The following is a 10869-nucleotide window of genomic DNA, read 5'->3' as shown; positions in this document are numbered from 1 at the left end:
ATCTTGACCCAATCAAGTTGACAATTACATCATTCAAAATACGGCTCCCCTAAACCTCTCGACTGTAACGGCCTTTGATATTAATTTTCCTCAACTGTCACGCGTTCTCTGGCGAGCTTCGTCGATTGTCCGGTTTTTGTTAAACAGCTGACACGTCGTTCTGTCTCCCACCGTTATGTTCTCTTCTAGGCTTTGATCTTCTCCATGTACAATATAATAGCTCATCCTGTAAACATGAAAACAGATTGAATAAAGAATACTTTACTTTCCCTTGGCCCTGGAAAACAGTTCTGTCATGTGCTGTCCACGCTCATCTCAGCTCTAGGCTGGCTGTGGTGCCTTTATTCAATGTGACAGAGGAGAGCTGGGGACTCTTTCTCCTGGCACCCCGGTACTCGCCACACTGACACTCTCCTCTGAAGTGCCACATTAATTCTAATAAAGCGCTGCCTTACCAGGGCCCACGAAGACCAGGGCTGTTGGGGGGGGGGCAGACGCTAGTATAAATACCAGGCTTAATGAAGGGAGGCAGTGGTGGCGCAGGTGGTGTGGCAGTGCAGGTGGCACCTCTCGCCCCCAGGCTCCTGGGTGAGTCCGCTGCCACTGCCACTCCAGGGGGCACAGCAGCAGAGATTGCATTTTAATTACCAGGCACACCTTGTCCTCCTGATGGGTCACCGCCTTGGTGGGAGTGAGTGTGCAGACGTGCCTGTTTTCAGACCTTCTTTATTTCTGCCTGCATGTTTACAATTAGCTACTCCCCTAAACATTGAGGTGTAATGCTTGAGCCCGGATAGGAATCTTATTGTTCATGCTTGGCCTGTCACCACTCAGCATAACTAATTCTGTATATGGGAGAGACCGGCATCTCCCCTGAATTATGTGCACCTCTCTCCCTGTGGGGAGGCATCCATCCAGCCCCAGTCATTGCTAACCCTCCCCTTGAGGAGTTCCATCCACAGGGAGGTCCACACCTGTTTCCTCCCCCCCTCCCTCATCACACTGGTAAAAACCATCCCTCTCCCTCCTCCAGTAGTAACTCAAAACTCTTGACATTTCAAATGCTTTTTTAGTTGGGGATTCAAGTTGTTTTTGTGCAAGTGGCGTACCTGGATGAGAAATGGATCGTGGTTTTGCTGCGTGCATCCCCTCCACATGTCAAGACCCTGTACAGATGGGTGATGAGAGGGCTTGGATGTAGGAGGGAGGGTTGTATGTCCAGGACATGTGAAGACACCACCCCACCACCTACGCCCCCCTCTCTCCCCCTCTCTGGGGATGCTTCTGTCAGCACACACCAGCACTCAGCAGCACAGATGTTGTTGCATTGTCTGCAGCACCAAAGCCCGGATCAGCCCAACTGGGAGCTTCTACTCATTAGCTATTGTCTCTGTGTGTCTGACTAGGCCTTTGATGAATGCAGCAGTTAGCCGGAGATCAGACACCAGACCGAGATAACAGAAAATCAGCCATACATAGGGTTTGAAAAAAATAATACCCCACTGTCTTCAATGTGTTCCAATGACCACTACCAATCTCAAAATTGAATCCACCCATAGCTGAGGTGGATCTTCTCCCTGGTTTAGTTGATTTTTTTTTTGCACTGAACAAACATACTACATCATCTTAAGCTTTGTATTTACCATAGAGAGCATGGGATCTAAGTTCCAGAAAATAAACGGGCATCGTGTCTGCCACTTGAAAACTCTGCTTCCCTCTTTGCTTACTCACCCGGAGAAAAGGCCATGCTATTATTTATTTAATTCCCCCTCCTTCCCTTCTCTTTCTCTTCCCCTGCATGCACCTAGCCCATCTAGCCATCCAGCCATCCAGCCAGCCATCCAGCCAGCCATCCAGCCAGCCATCCAGCCAGCCAGCCAGCCATCCAGCCAGCCAGCCGGGCTATGAACACATTGCGGGGCCTGAGGGCAGTACTGTGGACAACCTGCTCTGTGTTCACATGGCTGAGCAGAGAGCGAGCGAGGAAGACTGGCACGCTGAAACCAAACAGGTGTATGATTCAGAGGCGTGAGCTGTGAAGGGTGAATTTCTTATACAAGTCAATGTTGCTTTTGGAGCAAACAGCGGCTTGGAACCGTCCCAGGAAGCATTTACACGCGCCGTGACTTTTTTCCTCTCATAAGCCAACACATGTTACTGTTGTCTCACGGCAAGCTTATCAAAGGCTGTGAGGAATTTTGCGTTCTCCGTCTTATTTACAATGCGAAGATAAATAGGTGGTATTAGTAAATCAATATGACAAGCGAAATATGTGTAATGATGTGCCGTCTAGTTTTATGGTAATGTCAGTCCTTCAAAATCTGTGGATTTTGTCTTGGTGAGTTCTTAGTTTGTAGAGCCACAGATTGTTTATTTAGCCTCAGATAAAATTACTGCTTTTGTCACTGTTCTATTTATTCATTTCAAACAAATCCCCGTTTCAGCTGCTGACAAGAAGTCATCGTGTTTTGTGTGCCAGTGTATTATTCTTGGAAAAGATCTGGCCAACTCAGGATAATTACTACAAATGAAAAACTTTTCATGAACTGGATAATTGCTACATGAATGATGAATTTTGTGTCATAATCATTGGTGATAGAGAGCATTATAGCTTCTTTTTTTTTTCAAATTGCAGAATGTCACAGATTATTAGCTCTGAGCATAAACCCTGTCGTTTTCATACTATTGTTTTCAGTAATTTTGTCAAATGTTGCAAAATGATTGTGACCTCCATCTTTCTGTTTACATGGAGAAACCTTTCTCATCAGTGTACCATAGTTCCCTATTGTGTGCAACACAAATAGTAGACGCTTCGCCATATTGTCTATGCTTCAAGGACAACAAAGTAAGACCTGATAGATTTATTTTATCTTAAAAAATAGATTGCAATACATTGTGATAATTGTTAACAGGACTTCTTTATGGATGAACCTGTTTGTTGTGTTAAATGCTGACAATATATTGATGCAATAATGTAAATATAGAGTAGGCAATACCAGACCATTCTCCAGTGGTGTGTCAGTCCTGGATAAAGCACCCATTTTTATTTCATAGAGGTAAAAAAGCATCCAGTTTTGTTTGTATTCCTTTAACCCAGTCACAATAATTGTAGGTGGTGCTAAGCTCAAGATGCAACAATGGTGCCCCTTGCGAAAAGCAGATGTTTATGCACAGCCCAAAATATGAGACAATGCAGTACTCTCCATACTACATCTAGTGAAAACAAGTGAGTGCTTTCAACAAATGTTTGGTTTGAGGAGAATCTGTGCAAGGAGATTCTCCGTCATCCACACCTTTATAATTCACTACTAAATAAGATGTCACTGAAGTAGTCGCTGCCAGGCTGTGGAGATGTTTTTGATTTGTAGCAAGTCTAAACACAGTAGAGAGTTTTCATTTCTCCAGAAATCATGTGTTGTGATTGCCCACTGTACTAGACACACCTCAGGAATAATCACATTAAGTGCTACAGTATAATATGTAAACAGATGCTATTTCCTGGTGTGTTTTTCTATCCGATATGACGAGCAACGTAGCCATCAGTGTAGCAGACCGACATGCACCCATCCGTTCCCTGCTTTCAAATCTGCACTGGTCTGCATACACAGATGCAGAAAGCATGCATTAACCCTAATATGATTACAACAGCTCATTTTAAATCACATTAAAAAAAACAATACATTTGTTCTTTTGCAAGATGAGTTCTGATATCTAAAATACATCAGAAAGTTGTGACACTATTCTCCAGATCGTAGTTTGTGTGAAGATAAATCTAAAATGAACACATTTATTTGACAAGGTAGCTACCTCAATAGTTAGCCTCTTGTATAATTTGCGTTTATTACAACTTATTCGTCATTTTTTGCATTTGTTTATTCTGATAATCTATTGATCTAAAGGTTTGCTGATCTCTATGAACAAAGCTATAAAAAAAGTCACATGAGAATTTAGACAGTCCCACAGATTGTTTACAAGCTATTAGTTAGATATGTGAAACTACATAATCCTACTTTGGTTTGGCCCAAATTGTATGAAAACACATATAAACACAATAAAATATTGTTGTATATGTTTCATGTAGGAGCTACTGAACATTGACTTAAACTAGACGTTTTTGATAATGTGTGTTTGACTCTTCAGATCTGTGGGACTGATTTTCAGAGAAGTAAACTGGGATTTCTTAACTGGAATGCTCTTTATAAAGACCAATAAATTCAAGCAATGTTAATGCATCTTATTTACTACCTAACTTATAATATATGATGATCAAACTGTGCTCTAAAGCTACTGAACATGCAGCCATTTCACACCCTTGTCCCTTTTTACTGCACTTCTACAAACATTGTTGACCTACAAACTGGGCAAGCAGAGTGTTTAATAATGTGCTTTAGGAAGAAATCAACAGACTTCTGCACACTTTCTGGAATACAGAAATGACACAATGTCCCAGAGGAGTCGCTAAGGAAGCGGACATAAATCTCCACACAGTCAGTCCTCGAAGGCTGGACCTTGGGGTTAAGATAAGAGACCACGTTAGTGGTTATTAAGTGAAAGTTTCTAATCGATAGCCAGAGAGACGTAATCAGGGAGGGTTTAATTGCAGAGGGGAAGACATCTATTCACGTTATTGCAGCAGCTGTCCAGAAAAGCTTAATTTTTTGCCCCAGAGTCTCCCTCCCACCAGCCGACTCCAGCTGACCTCCTGAAAGGCTACTGCTCGCACTGTGCCGAGGTGTCAGGCAGTTAGTGATATCACTCCAGCTTTATTTTGTCACATTTCTATGAGTCATCTCACCACAGTACCACAACGTATTACTGACGTCAATTAAATGTAAAATAAATAAATAAATAACAGGATCTGTCTATTTTTTTTGATAAACTTATTCAGAATTATTTTTCATTTAACAAAAAACTTTTTCATTTTTTTTGATACCAAAGAATAAATATTTTAATTACTTTTCTTTGTCATAAAGGTAAGAATCAGGTGAGCATGGAGGCAAAGCTTATCATCTTTCCACAGGGAAAAACAACAAAACTTATGAATACAAACCCCTTCTTTATGACGGAGAATTCTCTAAACCATTAACCTTTAAAAATCAGATTTACATCTGCATTTGTCAACCTCCACCGGGTAAATCTGGCAATAAACACCTCAGAGACTCCAAATATCTCCCACGACCTCAAAAAATATTTGATTCCGGTTATATATCAAACATCAATTACCACTCATTCAAAATCATTCACAGAACAGTCCTTTGCTACATGCTGTCCAGTACATCAACAGAGGAAATAAAGTACACCGACATTGTGTAAAGAGAAAGGATTTCTTAGCAATATTCTAACATTAATCACTTCAAATTCATTGTATTTTTTGCTAACAGGGCTCTACTCAATAAAATGTTTAAATATAAGGATTCAGCATAGCAGATAAATTGGATTCCCACAAAGGAAATTGGGCGCATTTTTCAGTGCAGTGGTTGTCTCTTTTCTTATTTAAAGAGACTCTGCTACATTATGTTGTATGATCATAATAAGCATAAAAGCCCATTCATTTATGCACCAGCCTCTGTTCTGCAGCAGCCTGCTCATTTCTGGCTCCATGTGCTGCTTCATCACCAAAATCCAAAGGCGACTTATTGCAGGGAATTTCATGCCATGAAATGATGATGATGATGTGAATGGATGGCTGATGCCACGTCAAATCCAGTAGATGTCAGTAAATTGGAACATATGTTACTTAAACTATAACATCATGATAATTCTCCTCCAAGATGGCTCATAAAACCTGAATTTATTAGGCTAAATCTAGGGTGATGATAACATAGATAATTTTTAATGGAAGGTTAACGCAAGAATCAAAAGATAAAAATGGACCCTTTGGCCTTGTATCAGCTGAATCCTACAGTGCCCTGCTAAAATCTGAACAATTTTTATGCACCGTGGGGTGTTCCCTTTTCATTACATTTTATAGCTTAAAGCATAAAAATATACGGAACATCTTCATGGCCAATAAAATCCCAGATCTTTACATGATAAGCAGAATGGAGACACAGTGTAAAGGAAACCTAGGTGGAGCGAAGCTGCTGCAAAATAGTCCCTCTGCTATTTGTCCCAGTGCTGTCCCACCAGAATGAGGAGTGTGTTCAGCTGCTCGTGAGCCATACCTCCTCCCAGCGGGGACCTGGAAACGCTGCTCTGACACAAGCGCACAGTGCTTCCTCTATTCCCACAGACACACTTTTAAAATAGGCCACATTGGAGAAAACATGACTTTTCACTATTCTAATAAATGGGAGCCTGCCTGTTTATTATTAATGACACCCCAGCACACTTTTCAGATTTGGTTGGTGTTACGCCATGTGAGTAATTTATATTCATGCCAGCGTGAGAGCCTGCGTGTGTACGCTTACTGTCTTTTTACTGTCAGCTTTGTGTAGTAGTTCCATGAAATTTTAATGTTTACCAGGTCAGTCCTGACCTTCTTAATCCTCCTGGTTATTAATACGGTAAAGCCAACACAGAGGAACAATTAATCAAAAACACCTCTTTTCTTCCCTTTTTCACCTTTCATACATATTAATTATATTCAGCTGCCTTGGGCTGAGGAGTGCATTAACATGTATGTACAAGCGCGGAGAAATAAGTCAAAAAGCAGAGCGAGTCTGCCCCTACAGCGTGAGGTGGTTCCTCAGGATTAGCCTTATGAGGCTGAGTGGCAGGAACTTGAACATGACAGAGCACTGATACACTTTCTTGTCCAGACAATTATCCGTGCCCTACTTTTAAAGCTAATTCTACACGGGCCCCCCAGGTTGTGTGTGAAGCATCCTGGTGGGGGGGCAGCAGTGGAGGGTGTCAGTCACAGGAAGACCAGACTGCCCTGGAGCGAGGCTGCCGGTCCCTTCTCAGGGGGGAGGAGGGGGGTTGGGATGATTGAAATAGAAGTTGAGATGTAGGACACATAAATAAAGTGATTTTTTTTCCCTGGAATACTCTTCCCTCTCCTCACATTTACATAATACTCTACCATGCACACCATCACTTCTATCAGCCCCAAGGTTTCTGGAGTCATGTGATGATGCATGTAGCAGCAGGATTTACCAGTAATTCACATCAGCATCCAAAATATTAGCAGTACAACTCAATACAGCATGTTTCTTACAAGTACAGATGTTGTTTTTCATATGTTTAACCTCTTTTTTTTTTTTTTTTTTATTATTCACCATTTGTGCTGGACCTCATCATTTTCAAAGGATGCAGGCCTGGACTCACTCTTCCTGCTCAGGCTATTGTATTTGCACACTGCGTGACCTCCAAGGAGAGATGGAAGACAATGCGAGCCTGCTGGATGAAAGGGCATCGGAGAGCGGCCGCGTCCATGGGTGGGGGAACGGGGAGGATGGGAAGCAGATGGCAGCGGCTCTGTCCCATCAGCACAACAGAAGGGGGACTCAAGATGGCCACAGGCCCCCCTCACATTAACAGCATTCAGGGAGACGCCTTATCATCCCGCCAGCGTGATACGTTTTTAACAACATCCAAACGAAACCCACCCACCCCCTCCTTCTCAGCAACCTCACCCACCTACCCAACCCCTCATGACACTACTGGAGATGCTGAATCAATCATCTGGGTACTTACAGTTTTACATTAAAGTCAAGGGTAGCGCCTATCGCACACGGCCTAAAAATGGGATAGAGATTAGGAAATATATTCTTCAAAATGAGCCAGAATAAAATCAGGGTTTAAGATGACGGGGCATGACCTGCCTGACACGACTCGTGCTCGACTATGAATGAGGCTGCAGCGTCTCCGAGCAGCTTGTCTGGGAGATAACCTTCAGGCAGCCTCCCAGCCCCTCGCCTCTCCTTGCAGTGTGAGGAGCATGTACAGAATAGGTGCTAATTAAGCTTGGTGAATATAAAGAAGATGCCATACTGTTGGAGGCAGACACACACTTACAGTACACTAGCTCCTGTCAAGACATCACAGTTCACTCAGAACATCCAGTACTACTGCTGTTTCAGCGCACGCCCTGAACTAAAAGAAAAAAAAAAATTGCTCTAGGAATATATATGTACAGTATATAGCCACAGTAAATCAGAGGTTGAATCTAAATTGTTCATCTGATGACTTTTCCCTATACAGCATAGTTCATCACAGAGACCAGTGACAGAGCAGCAAAAAAACCAAAGAATCATGCATCTTTGCGAGTAGAAATTAATAAAAACACTATGTCAAGGAGCCAGAAAAAATGGTTTCCCCTAATGGATTCTCCACAGAAAACAGCTTTTAGACAATCAATCTTTTCTGTGAAAGCCCAATTATTTAAGTAATTGTTCCTTACAACTGCCACAGGAATTTGTCCTCTGGACGCTGTAAAAGTAAGCATCTTTTGTCACTCGTAAAATGGCTCATACCATTTTTATTGCACTCATTTAATTTCTTTGCCATGGTTCTACTTAACACCCTTTATCTACATTTATAAAACTGTTCATTCTCTATTTGTCACAAAGCACACACACACACACTACAACACACACACACAGGCGCACACATGCAGGAGCATTTGTAATATTATGGCATAATCGAAAGTCATACAGAGTACGTTGTCAATCAGAAGTGCAGCTTTGTTTACAGTCTCCTATAAACACCTGTTGACTGACATGTCATTTCTACACTATATGGTAATGACTATACAGCATGATATCTTATTGATAAACTGACAATGTTTGATTTAACTGTACAACCATTCATTCAGCCTTGATAATAGCACAAAACTAGTTGCAAATTGAAATGAAATGACACAGTAAAAATCATTTGTAAAATGTCTTCAATTGAATTTGTTTCTTTATTCTAAAAGAAGGCAGCGAATGTTTTGTCTAAGATGGAGCAAACCTCTTTCAGAATAATATTATCGAACAAATGAATGAATTAATTTAACTGTGTTTTTATGATGTGACACCACTAGGATAAAGGTTTGGTTAAGTTTGGGTAATGGTTTGGGTTCTGGTAAATAATTAGTTTAGGTTAATTAAACATCATGGTCTGACTTATATGACAGATTTGTTAAGATTGGGTTACCTTTGTCACCATGGTTACAGTAATTAACATAATGCTAAGGTTTGGTAGGTGATCGTTGTCATGCTTTACAAAAATAATCTTGACTGACAGCTGGAAAATGGAAACAAACAGCAGTCTGTCATGTAAAAGTCTCTTCTTTAATTTCATAATAAAGTCACCTGACTTGATCCTTTGCTCCCGTTTTAATTACTACAGTTAATACAGTAAACTGTTGAGAGTCTGTCACCACAGTGTAAACACACAGTATGTTGTCTTGGGTCTCTTGCTGAGTAAGTGATGTTGTTGTCTGTATTGTGCTCACATTGTTTCTATCTGTATTAAAGCTTCATTTAATATCATCATTAGAAACACACAGACATTTTATGGTTAGCATCAACAGGGGCACCACAGCTAATTTTTGCCCCGAGGCCCTGTAACAGTTTAGTCCAGCCATCAGTAACTAATATATGGTCTCTACAAGTTACTTTCCTATGCAACTACACTGCACTCTCAATTACATGATGTTAAATAGGTGTATTTCTTCACCTGTTACTTCTACGACAGACTTCCAGTTTGAAAGAGACACCAAGTCCATGTCCCAACTCAGTAATTAGACTTTAGTCCATGAAACAAGGGTTTGTGTCCCATGTGGGATGAGTCTTATACTTAAGTTTTATTTCAAATTATTGTTTACTTTTGGTTTTCACTTGTTTTTTAATTAGGTTTAGAAAAATATCACCCTTTGGTTGGCACTTTCACAATAATAATTTCATGTCATAAGCTTGTTAAAGTTGAGGCAACACAAATATATAGATTAAAGTTAGGGAAAATACAACGTTTTGATTTTAAATATGACCCTTTCACCCCCACTTTCATTTTATGGGACTCCAGGGTGACTAGTCCCACTCCATCGGCTATAGGGTTGGGGTAAACCACTAGAATACATGGCAAAAAACACATTGATTAGAAATGTAATTGTGGGACATTACAGAGAAACGTAATCCTGACAGAAAATATGTTTGCCTTAAAACATAATTTAGGTTCAAGCTTAGTTGTATTTTGCTATTTTTTTCCCCCACAGAGACAGGGTCACTGAAACTGGATCTGAAGAAGAATAATGATACAGAATGCCCCGTCCTACAAGCTGCCAGGATTAGTTTTTAGTTGCATATCATCAGTACATTGAAGTTTCAGGGTAGAAATGTTCAGCCATGGAACTCACTCCTTATTTTGCTCATGAGCTGTCTTTTAGCATACAAAAAAAAAGAAAAGAAAAAGAAACAATGCTGACAAGGTGAAAAACATGATTTTCATCAGGGGGGTCTTCATGTAAGACGTCATGAATGTTGTATTAAATAAATGGTGAAAAGTTTTCACATTTTTGTTACTGAATTACAGTTTAGCAGGCTGCTGTTAGGTTAACTGTTGTGGAAAAGTGGGCTTAAAAACCGAAAAACATCCAGTTGCTGTTCAGTAATACTTGCAATAAGCACATGTTATGCAGTTAATTCAAACTGGCTTGGGAGGTCAAACAGGAAATGCATGATTACAAGTGAAATACATTTTAATGCTTCCAGAAATATTCAGTATCGGCCAACAGTAAAAGGCTTTACTTGCATCATTATTATAATTTTGTTTTGCTTGTTAGTGTCCAGGTTACTGACAGCCTGCAAAATACTGTTACAATTAGGCCTGGCAGCAGCGCCAGATGTTTCTCTGAGAGGAGAGAGGGAGATGTCAAAACACCTGTCTGATCACCATGGTGCACATGCTGGTGCAACCAGCAACAGTGCAAGCAGTCCTTGT

Source organism: Amphiprion ocellaris, chromosome 6 (assembly GCF_022539595.1).
Source record: "Amphiprion ocellaris isolate individual 3 ecotype Okinawa chromosome 6, ASM2253959v1, whole genome shotgun sequence".
In the NCBI taxonomy this organism is placed as follows: Eukaryota; Metazoa; Chordata; class Actinopteri; family Pomacentridae; genus Amphiprion; species Amphiprion ocellaris.
The sequence above is the reverse complement of the archived record's forward strand: the minus strand, read 5'-3'. Positions refer to the sequence as shown.